The following is a 12,672-nucleotide window of genomic DNA, read 5'->3' as shown; positions in this document are numbered from 1 at the left end:
TGCATCATTCAGAAAAGCTGGTGCTGGATAATCCAGATGGCACAGGTTGTGAAGCAGCCACTGAGCATTTTAAACTGAGCAGTATGTTCTGCCACTGGATGGTCAACTCTGTTCTTGACTGTTCGTTCTCATGGACATCTGGTTGGCAGTCATGTCTACATAAAATGCTGTGCAGAAATTACAGCAGAGGTGGTACATGACAAGGCTACTTTCACCAGTGGCCATGTCTGATAGAATGAAATAAGCCTGTGACAAGACTAGCGTACGATGTGCTGGGTGGGTGAATAGGGCAGGTCTTACATGTGGTCGTTTCCATATGGTGAAGGGTTGCATGCGGCAAACTGATGGACCAGCCAGGGTGTTGTGCAGATTGTGTGGGCAGTGATATATCATCTCCGGAGGATTGGAAAGGAACTTGGATAGGACGTTCTTCATATCCGGGCATCACGATAGTTACCCAGAGCCTTACAGAAGGACAAGGTTCAGTTGCTCCAGTCCGGATCGATACTGAGTGATCAGGGGGACACTCTTTTTGCTAGTGATTCTTGTGGATGGTGGGAGTATTAAAGGGTTGTGAGGATATGGCATGGGATATCTGTACGCGAACAGTTGAGGGGTTGCGTTGATCTGCAAAGACCTTGACGAGTCCTTCAGCATACTGAGCAGGGGAATTCTCTTCGCTGCAGGTACACCGTCTGAGGGTGCACAGACTAAATGCGAGCCATTTTTTGGTGCTCTTGTGGTTTGTGTGCTTCTTGCGGACAGAGATATGAATGGAACCATCAGAGAACAGGTGGATGGAACCATCAGAGAACAGGTGGCAAATGTCCAAAACGATGCTGTGTTGTGTTGAAGATGACTGGGTGAAGCGGATGGGAGAGAAAGTGTTGAGGTTGTGCAGGAATGAGGGTAGGGTGTCTTGGCCCTGGCTCCAGTTTGTGGTCCAGATCATGAAGGCATCATCAGTGAATGAGTTTGGAATTGGAAGGACCTGTCACAACAGTTCATTTGCCAAACTACAATCCTAGCATTGTGTGTTCAGCAGGCACAGTTTAGCTGCACAGGTGTGTGTTGGTGGGTGGGTGTGCACGCGTGCCCACACATAAAAGTTTGTACTCTACCTAGTTAAAGGATTTGTGCGAAAGATAGCAAGTTTTCTTCCTTTTTTTAGTGTCTGTCGATGACAACGAACACTTCTATTGTTCGGTGAATGGTCTCATTTCTTCTGAAGTATTTACATTCTTCCATATCTTCTCTTATAATGTAAATGATAACAGGATTCTTATAAGGTGAAGGGTAAAGCTGTCATTTATCTGAAGAAAGGTTCACGATTGCATCGTTCTACTGGAGGTAACATGCCTTCTTCTGATCTTTGAAGTAACTGCCCAGGAAACTATTATCTTACAAATGACTGGGGATTGAACCTTACAACTGTGGTCTGTAGTCTGGCAATTAAGCACTTAGACACCGCCCAATAATTCAAATAACAGACTCAAAATTAAGCAGAAATTCGCAAGACTGGAATAGAATAAGGAATGGAAAGAACAGCTATCAACTATAGCTATTAGTGAATGGAAGCAAGCCAGTTTGTGTAGTGCCTATTAGTTGATACAGTAGGAATTTAAGAGATTTATTGAATATATGAGAGAGGCTTCTGAATATAGAATATTACTGTAGGATGTAGTTACACGAGTAGCAGGAGACTGGTATATGTTATGCCATGTAAGTTACATTGAGCATGTTGACTTTCGTAATTTTGGTTTGCAGTTGAACTGTAGTTATTGAATAGTATTTAGTTCAATGAAGTTTTGGGCCGTGACACTGTAAATTTCTTGGGCTTCTTTTTCTCTGCATTCTGTAGTAATGCGGGAAATAAGGTGCTTCACCTTAAAATTTTTGGAAATAAATATGAAGAGGTCCCTAATTGACATTATCTGTTTATTCTTGGATAAGAGTACAGTACATTCTTCTGTGTAAGACTTTCTTAATACAGGAACATTACATATTTTATTTTCTCCAAATCTCACATAAGAGTGACATGAAGCAAATTTTACAGTCTTCTGTTGTTTCTTCATGATCTGTTCCCAGAATTGTTACTCTGTGGATATTTACAGTGGGCTTGTTGTGCTACTGCAATGTGGTATGACACTGTGTGAAACTTGTGCAGACACTGCCCATACAAGTACTTCATTGTGCTGCATTGTCACCCCACCTTGGAAGACAAGTGGCGTCCCTCGGTATTCTCACTACAAGCAAATTACATAAAATAACTGTACAACAGTTGCCCACTCCTAAATATTAAATCATTGTCATTTATGGTTTGCAAGCATCCTATGTTGGCAAGATCGACATTTCTTCTGGATTGATAAGTAATGCAACAGTTGGAGAATGTATTCCTATTGTCGTTTTATTTAGAAGTAGGAAGGGAAACCTTTGATTTTTGTTATGATTTGTGTTGTATAAGATATTTATTTTGTATGAAAATATAACGTGTGGAGAAGAGGCTGCAGAAATTTAATTTCTGTAGAACATTTTGGCTATTGGCATTTTGGGCTCATTGCTAGTCTAATTTCAGATAAAGCAATAACACAAATTAGCTTTTAACTGTAGTTTAGGAAAGATATTTGTTAATGACACAAGCTGACCAATCAAGTGCCAAAACTCAGGCCTTTGAGATGCATCTCCAGTTGAACAGGCCCACAACTGGTCAAAGGAGTTTGTAATCTCTCAAAGATATGTCATGTGCAATTTCAGACAAGCAAAAATAACCTGCTGGTACCAGAAGTAAACATTAGTGGTCATATACAAAATTAAACAGTGTGTGTACAACTCCTTGATATCCATCTGCATAAGAGGTTACAGTGCAGTCAAGTCAACACACCACACACACACACACACACACACACACACACACACACACACACACACACACACACACACACAAGCTAAGCTCAGTTCAGCATGATCCCGTTGAGATCTCTCTCATTGTGTTGACTTAAAGATAATACCCTTATCTTATACTGCATGTTTTCCCTTCCTGTTTTATGGAATTATCGTGTGAGGCAATGCACTTAACCTAAATATTTATTCAACAGGCGAAAGCAGCAAAAATGTTGTGTAAAGTATGACTTCACATCTTACAGAGATCTCTTAAAGTGTCTTAAAATTATTACATTCCCCACTATATTTACTCTGAAATGGTATTTGTTGCTGGTAACAATATGTTAGTTGAACTGTGTGTTATGCAATGACAATACAAAATCCAAAAATAATTTTTAGATAGCTTCTTCCCTGGTGTCAAGAGTAGAGGTATGTACTCTGATGTAAAGGTCTTCCTCAGATTCCCAGCAAATATGAAATTAGAATTTAGATATCTTTACCAGTGAAAGTGTTAGCTATTACTTGCACAAATTAGCTAATTATGTAGTTTCAAAGATTAAAAATTCCTATTAGCTGCATAGCTAGTAGTAATATTATTCACTGTAAAGCTGTTTGACAAGTAAAAGTGTACCTTAAAGAGGCCTCTGTTATAATTCTTAGTTTGAAAAATAGCAGTGCAATCAAGCAAGTACTGATCTACCAATAGAACATATTTACTTTAACGGAGCAGCTGTTACATGTAGCTGTCATAAGCACAAAATGTATTGCACAGTAAAGTGATTGTTTGTTCAAGAAGGTTTGCTTGAAAATTGATACTGTTGGTTTACATTTTTCGGGAATGTACCTTGTATATGTATTATACGTACCTTGAGAGTGAAGGGTATCTTATCCTTGCCTGGCAGTAATGAAGCTGCAGAGATGTTAGATTTATTTCAAGGTGAGGATATTGATACGACTCGCATAGTGCATATCAGTGGGAGGCAGAACCCAACAAAGACCTGGCATGGCATGTGGCCTCCCCCCCTCAAAATCTCGGTTGGAATTTGCATTTGCCGTCATGCCTGACAAGAGTTCAACACAACAGATTCCCTTATGTTCATGAAAATTCACGGGTATGACATACTTAAATTTTTTTCTTGGTGATGGTGTTTTAAATGCATAGCTGTATCTCAATGTCTGTTGTAGCAGCTCTGCAGAAATTTTACCTAATTTGTTTTGTGAAATGGTGTAAATCATTGAAAGCTTTTAGTTCCAGTTATGTTTTATATGCATTATTGTTCAAATATGGGTGCTAATATTGTACAATACTTTGACACGCTAGGATAAACAAAAATGTCTTTCTCTTAACACGTCTGACAATGCCATCCACCAGCCTCCTTCCCCAGTTTTTCAGTGCCAAATGTGGTGCATCTTCCCCAGGTCAGTGCAGTTGCAAAGCTGCAACTTGCATCCACTATTAATTTGCTACAGTTTACAGTTCTTACAGCACTAGGCAGAAATCGTACTGCTTTGGGTTAACAGTTCACTTCCTCATTTGGTGCCACCCTTGAAAATCAACACTGCTGTAGAGCAGTAGCAGTTTTAGGACCATAGTTGAAGCTTGTGTGTCATGTTTTGTCACACATTTCAAGTGTTCTGCACAATCATATTTATGTTAAGTTATTTTTCTCCTGTAGAAATATGTATTACTGTTGAGAATCTCTATATTTGTAAAGTCTCTTCAGTTCACACTACTGAAGTGTGTAATAAAAGAAGAAAAAGAGAAGAAAAGAAAAGGTTGAAAATGTGGGAACAAATGGTGAATAAAAAGGGGGTTTTAAAATCGTTAATGACCGTGAAAAAGGGAAAGAATGAAATGCAAATCAGACTTCGTATTACAGAAAAGTTATCAGACTTCGTGATGCGGAAAAGCTATTGTTGGGGTGGTCCTTGTGGCGTTTCTGAGAAAAAGTCAGACCAATTTCCACTACAAAAATTATTTGAAAGAGAACAGAGAATAACAAAATGTGATTAACAGGGGGAAATGGCGTAGATAAGAGTTCATCCTTTACCATATTAACATGTTTTCTCGCGTGCGGTGTCCAGGTCTTGTTCTCCAAAAATCTCCTGCTTCATTTCTGCGTGAAAAGTCTTAGCTGCTCCGAAATCTTGCAATAAATTTCATTGTCCAGGAATTACTAATGTATACAAAAACCGTCTTGATATTAAATGCAATGTATTTTACGTTGCTGCTTTCATCCTCTGAATTTCATACAAATTTCCACAATACGTCAATAAGTTGTTTTTCGTTTTAATCAGACCAAAACTAGCTAATAAATAAGTTCAGCTTCCACTCTCAAGAGACAAAAGACAGACAGAAATCAAAAGGAGTTACAATTTTTTGTACCTTCATTTTCTTATTTTCTCTGCCGTCGAGCACTTATACAGCTGCGACAGTATAATTTATATCTGAGGGAAGGAGTGTAGTGCGGCGAAATGCAAAGTCCTGCTACTTTACAATTGGATTCCGGCAGAACTGTGGTTCTGAATTGTTATGTAAGCCCACTCTCTTTATCATCCTCACACACCAGCAATCAATGTGAATTCTGCATTGCATGCAGTTGGAAAACACGTTTTTATTTCCAGTGCTTAGTTCCTAGAGTAATTGGGAAACTTCCAAAGTGGTTTGGACATAGGTTACTTAATAGTCTGCTGCTCCACTTCGTGAAACTTTCCTTTCTTTGGTTTCCTGGATGTTTGATGTGTAGACCTGGTGTTCTCTAATTTATACTCCTTAGGGCACCACTTATGAACATTCGCTTCTGTAATGCCAAATTCTCCACCTTACACACAGTTGTTTGTGGTCTCTGCTTTGTGAATCACTATTAACTTAAAATTAGCATCCATTGTTCATGTGAACCAATTGGGAACTGTGAAATCATAGATTATGTTTATCAACATTTATGGCTGTGATTTGCATCCATTATCGATTGCTACAGTTTAACAGTTCGTACAGCACTGACAATATAAGCTAACCGATTGACAACAGTACATTGTCCTCTTAGCTCTCTACAGCACTGCTGAATTAGCAGGCATTATATCACTTCAGTTTAGCAGTGCCTCTCACCATTTGTTTCCAACCTTGCAAATCAACAGTGTTCCAGAGTGGTAGCAACCTTACCCATTGTTGTTGAGATCATGTTTGATTTGTTGCACATTGAAAATGTATACTATTGTTGATTATTTGTTTGACTCCAATTTTGCTTTGAATTGGACTGACTTTTTACGAATGGACAAGCAACTGTTTAAACATCATAGATGTTCATGAAAAGCAATGTACTAGGGATACATTCCCATGGTTTGCTGCACAATGAAATTTTCTACCCGCTCACCATTCCCCTTCTTCGATTCATCCTAGCGCTCGGTGAAACCAACACCAATACTTCCTCTCCCTTCTGATTTTTTCAAATTAAAATTACAACCCGTAAAAATATTGACTTCAACAGTAGTGAATTTATCCATGAATGTAAGATGATCATGATTTCTCGAATGATGAATTTGGGGGCAAATTTTGTCTTACGGGTAGGTAAATACAATTTAGCATTTCTCTGCTTGGTCGGTACAGTAGTTCTTTATGTTCGTAAAGACATTAAAATTTAATATCTTTTACTGATCATGCCTTTTTGAGTTTGTTGTGGTTTTAGTGTTACAAAAATCCAAATTTGAAGTTACTACCAGTATTTGTGTTAATGGTGATCCTAAAATTCAATTTGAGAAGCAATGTACGTATTTAATACTCGAATTTTACAGAGGTTCAAGAGTTTTGACATGCATTTTGTTTAATCTGTCGTTTAAGCTTTTCACTGAGGTATGTGTTATCAAAATGGGACAACTTTTTGCAAATATGTAAACTTTGAAACTTGTGAGTTTCAGCATTATTTAGCTATTTGTATTCTTTATTAATATTTTTATTTTTTTATTTTTTTAAAGCTGATAATCTACAGGTATTATTTACTGACATTTGAGTACACGACCTATTTTGTCACAAGCATTACTGGCTTCTGCAGATACGGACTGTGTTCAGAAAATCTTGTGGTGCGAAGATAGAAGTTTCCATGTTTGTGAAATGGTTAACTTGCTATTCTCTTATGAAGTCATTTGCTTTCATCGCCAAGCTAGTAAGAACTCCGAATATAACCTGTATGTTCTCCAGCTAGTCCAGAGGTGTTTATTATTTGTAGATTGAAAAGTAACACCACTTCGCTGGGGTCTCACTTGGCAACTGTAACAGTGTTTGTATCTTGCTGGATATATAACATGGAATAAGCAAGTAATGTTGGAAAGTAAGTGTTACAGCACAATGTTAAAAGCATTGCTGTGGTATGAAGTTGTGAACCAAATTAACCAGAAATCAATTAACTTCATTGTTTAAATCAATATGGTTGATTCCATCTCTCAAATCGTGTGTGTTTATTTCATTTATTCCTGCTATAGTTCTCAAAGCGGACTGATAATACACTTTTATAACTACAATTTACCACAGCTCCTTTGCTCCTTTTGTGATAACATAGTGACCCACAAGCTTCAAGCAGAAAGCAGATAGTGAGAGTATATTTGTGACAGGTAAAGTTTATAAATTTTCTTGCAAGCATTGCTGTTAGTGACTAGTGTAGTGTTGCGTGAGTATAGTGTCGCTTGAGTGTAGCGTAGTTTTGTGTTACATGAATGTAATATGTAGTATGGTGATGGCCAGAAGCACTGTAGCAGCGAGATGCAGATATAGAATACTCACATTGTACGTAGTGACTGCTCAGGTTAGTAGTACGGAATGGACAAAAATCTGGAATCACTAAAAACACAACACATTACCATGCTTAATGCAGTGTTGAAAAACCGTTGACATTAAAAAAAGCTTCCAGTCTCGAAATGGATAAATGCAGGTTGTAACAGGACATTTTCCTCCAGCATTACTTTTTCTCAGTGGCAGCTGTTGATACCAGTACTATTTTTCAGTTTGGTCAGGTTAATATTATTTCAGTTGCTTTTCTGAAAACTTTCATATAATTTTATGTGCAACATGTTATATTTCAAGCTAAAACTTATGAAAAGGAATTACTTTATGAAATATTTTAGTTTTGATGTTTTAATCAATAAGTACTAGTTCTGAATGTGCAGTTAAAATTATTTTTATTGGAAACATTTGAAATTACGAATTATTTATGCACTTAAAATTTCTATTATTAATTACGCAGTCCTGTACTGTTTACTATGTTTATTTCTGGATTCATTTATGAAATAATAATCGAAATTAATAATGTAACAAAAACTAGTAGGAATTCATTTGTTAAGAAAAATTGTAAACCTTTTTCAATATAAGATAGCCTCTGATGTGATCGGACGTGTTTTTGTGTAATATGTGCGAACCAGGTAATTTCGGCCTTGCTAATGTGAAGAATTAAAATACTGTACGATATACTGCAATGTGACAAAATCCGTGTAGAAAATATTCATGTAAAAATTTCTGCAACAACAATCTTCAAATTTATTTAGTTCAAACCAACTGTGAAGATCTGATGTTAGATTTTCAGCTTCAAGAATCAGACCTGTAGACAAGAAGAACTGGAACCATCTCAACATGACAACCCAAGTAAACATGAAAGTTTATTGTAATCTTTGCTCCTCTCAAATCTTCATAAAAGACTTTGCTTATTAATTACTTGGACTGGCATTGTTTAATGTGGACAATACAGGGAAGAAGGGAGTGGGGGGGGGGGGGGGATTACAAGGTCCTGTATGATTCTCGTGGGAGTCTTGTATTATTATTCTGCAAAATAGTGGCAATTGCAGGTATCACAGTTGGCCGAGGAGATGCGACAATTCGTCCTCCTGCTCACAAAACTAGTCCTGCACAATGCGAGCTGTGTGAATAGGGGCTCTGTGGTATTGGAACAAAGTTTCACCATTGGGGATCAAACATTGTATGTGGGATGGATCTAACTAGCTAAAATTATACCATAAAGTCCTTGGCAGTTATGCGACCTTGCAGAGTGCCCATGGATTACCATGATATGGCTGTCAATATCATCACTAAATGACCATCCGTTTTCACACTTAGGGTCTAAACTCGGCCATAAGTTTGAAACAGTGCACAACAAGACTCATCCAACCAGATTACTTTCTTCAGTTGCTCCATAACTCAAGTTTTATGGCTTTGGCACCAGTTTTCTTTATATGGGCATTTGCATCACTGATGAGTGGTTTTGGAATTCTTACTCGCCCTACAATTTTCAGCTTATGAAGCTCTGTTTGTGTTGCTTTGGTGCTGGCAGGGTCCATGATTGTGACATTCAGTTTTGCAGTGACTTTTGTAGCTGTCCTCTTTACTCTTCATCACAATAACTCAACATAAGCCTGCTTTAATGGATGATGTTTTTCATTTTTTCCCTGCGTGCAATTTAAATCCTTGATACCATGTCTTGTCAAACACCAAACACTTTAGATACATAGATTACAGAAGCATTCACCATACAAACACCAACAATTTGCCCATGTGTGAATTCACTTAGCTCTGACATAATGCACTCACAACTATACAGAACACTGTTCTGACCATGACTGACACTTGCAGCTTATTAAGGACATTGCATAGGTCTGTTCATGATCAAATACAGCAGTGAAACCTGCAGACTTGGCTAGCATCTGCATTTATATTCAAGCGTGCATTTATTGCAATGTTTCCATATTTTTGTCCAACTCCTGTATATTTCCTGTTGCATGGCTGAGTGTAGGTAAAGATGACTAATGACTGTAACTGGCATGTATAGATACATGGAGAATTGGCCACTACCCAGAAACACAGGTTTGAGGTCTTATCCATTGCTGAAAGTACAACTGAGCCAAGATATGACACCTCGTCTGGTGGGACAGGGTATGTGTTTTTCTATAACGAAGAAACTCCTCCATGGGCCTGATAAGTTGCATTTTGTTGGTTATTATGAATTCTAAAGATAGATGGCTTATTGAGTCCCTCTGAGAAATAGCTGGCAGGTTGGGAAGTAGGACCACAGTGTCCACTAAGGGTGTCATCAGATTTACTGTAGGAGGTTCTGTTGGCAGCTGTTGTGTGCAATGGATCCAGCCACCTACAAATCATGGCTCGTATCTGCAAGAATGAACTTGTTTTCAAAGTTCAAAGGCCATCCTCAGTTCTACATGCGTCTGGCAGAATTGTCGAAGAAAGCTAACCTCTCTTTTGAGGGTGTGTAAGTTGAACTAGCATTTTGTAGATTCACGTTTAGAAACAGGTTAGGAGACAAGAGTGTGGCTTAACCCAGAGGCTCAAGACGATTCAGTGATAATCTTTGATGCAGATTTCTCGGCCTCCACTGTTGAATGGAGAATTGTATGACATGCCTTTATAGGTAGACTTCACCCAGGAAGCAGTTTCTAAGTTAGATCATATGTGGGATTTGATAAATTGCAGTTTGATTTGAGAGAGAGGAGAATAAGTGTCATTAATTAAGCAGGGTAGCATTCATCATGGCAGATTCTTGAAAGTAAATATAAATGAAGTATTAGCATTTTATCTATTATCAACAATTGCAGTTCTATTTGTTGAAATAACTAGCAAGCAAGTGCATAAAAGAAATTGTATTTACTTTGTTGGTTTCAGGCATATAGTGCCATTCTTCAGAAGGTCTGTTTGCAGTTCCCAGCACCACAATACACCTCGCACCCCTCATTCATCAACAGGCTACTTCGTGGCATGTTATTCATGAGTGAGCTTGCTTTTGAGTAGCATACTAACAGGAGCCTCTCAGCAAAAGCAGTGTTACAGGCGCGTCGTGGTACTGGAAACTGCAACTAGATCTTTTGAAGAAGGGCATTAGATGCCTGAAACTGGCGAAGGAAACAAAACTTCTTCTATATAAGTGGTCGCTGATAATTTCAACAAATGTAGTAGTGCCCAAGGAAAGTCCACAGTAGTAATGGCCATATAGTAATACAGTTAAAAAACTGATATTGTAAGTGAATAACAACGAAGGTTTAAATTCCAGTTGGAATTCATATTGGAAAAATAGGCAGGATGCCGATGGACACTTGGTTGTAGCTGTAATTAACTTCATAATAACTGATGGTTCTAAGACAGATTGTGCAACATCTTTGTAGACCTCCAGCCTTAGGAGCTGCAGTGGTGGAACATTTCAGGGAATACATAAGGAAGGTCATGCGTAAATTTCCTGATCATGCTATCTGTAGACTGGAAGATTCAAGTAATGAACGGGCCTGAACTTTCTGATGTTGAGCAAGAAGATGGTGACTGTAAGGCCTTACCACTGCTATCAGTAAGAATGTAAAGAGTCAGGAAAACATTTGTGTTTAGTAAATGTAATGAATGAATAACTGATGCTGACTTTAAGGTAACCTAACATGTGATATTTATGTCTGAGACTGCAAGTGTGGAGCATAAATTGACTAAATTCGAGTGTTGTGCAATACATCTTACACAGATATGTGATGACCAATCTTGTGAGGGATGAGAAAGGCCTGTCATGGTTCAACTAGCTTTGTTGTGGGATTGAAAAGAAATAGAATTCAATACGTCATTGTTCATGGAGCTAAAAGTAGCACAAAATGTGCCCCAAGGAAGTGTCATAACACCATTACTGTTCGCAATGTACATGCTGTTGGGCCACGATAAGTTGACATTGCATGCAGTAGCTGTTGGGAATGGCCAGAAGTGTGCCTTGCCCCAACATTTTGGTTACTGAGGGGAGAAGATTGATGAGGTCTAGACAGCTCAGACAACATTCCAGCAATGGCGGCACCAATACCTGTTTTGTTCTTATATGAAAGCAGACATGACATTGCGAAAATATTGGTAGCTCTCGAAGACAAAGACCAATTTTCTCCACTATTTGCATTATGAGTAAGTAGGCTCAACTTTACATGGACAAAGCGCTAATGAGCTAGTGAGTGACATTGGAAGGTCTATGAGGATTTTTGCTGATGATGCTGCTGTATATAAAAGTCTAAATGCTAGAAAATTGCTGAGGATTAATGCTTAGTGTGGGGGTTTCCAGTTTATCCTCAACTTAAAAAGTGTACTGTATTACACCGAAATAGGAGCACAAACCTGTTACTGTTGCTCAAAACAAACACATCCATTAAATATTCGAGAGTATGCATTTGGAATAATTTCAAGTTGACCAGCCACATTAAACTAACCATTGGAAAGATCCCGAGGAAGTCTAGTCCACCCACAAAGGAGGTAGTGTACAAGGCCCTCATTTGATGGATAACTGAGTATTGCTCCCCAGTCTGAGACCCTTACAAGGAGAAATGGAAACAAGGAAAATCCAAAGAGGAGAGAGTGTTTTGTCATGGGTTTGTTTTAAGTGCGAAAACACCATGGAGATGCTCATCCAACTGCAGTGGCAGACCATACAAGGAAGGCATTGTACAAATTTCAAGCAAGTTTTCCCCAGTATACAGCCTGAAAAAAGATCGTGAAGGTGAAATAGAAAGATTTGAGCCCAAATGGAGTTGTTCCTTCTCTACATCGTTTGTGGCTAGAACGAGAAAGGTGGATAGTGACAGTAGTACTCAAAGTACCCTCCATCATACGTGTTAAGTGGTTTGCGGAGGATGGATGTAGATGTAGAGATGTATATTTCAGTGTGTAGTATTTCAGATTTTCTTATCTGAATTCATTGGATTGTTTGGGCAAGGAATAACTGAAAGGTAAAATATGTTCCATCTGGTTGCTTTATGAAATATACACTGGCACAATGCACTTCCTGCATCAAGGGA

At 38.3% G+C, this 12,672-nt stretch overlaps 1 protein-coding gene across 3 annotated transcripts in view; it reads left to right on the top strand.

Moving 5' to 3' along the window:
- The window catches only part of LOC126175098 (DNA topoisomerase 2-alpha-like), a 168,453-nt gene that overhangs the window by 112,884 nt on the left and 42,897 nt on the right, over positions 1-12,672 (top strand). The gene's annotated exons all lie outside the window — the stretch shown is intronic.

Source organism: Schistocerca cancellata, chromosome 3 (assembly GCF_023864275.1).
Source record: "Schistocerca cancellata isolate TAMUIC-IGC-003103 chromosome 3, iqSchCanc2.1, whole genome shotgun sequence".
Classification (NCBI taxonomy): domain Eukaryota; kingdom Metazoa; phylum Arthropoda; class Insecta; order Orthoptera; family Acrididae; genus Schistocerca; species Schistocerca cancellata.
Note: the sequence above shows the minus strand (reverse complement) of the source record. Positions and strands in the feature narration are given on the sequence as shown.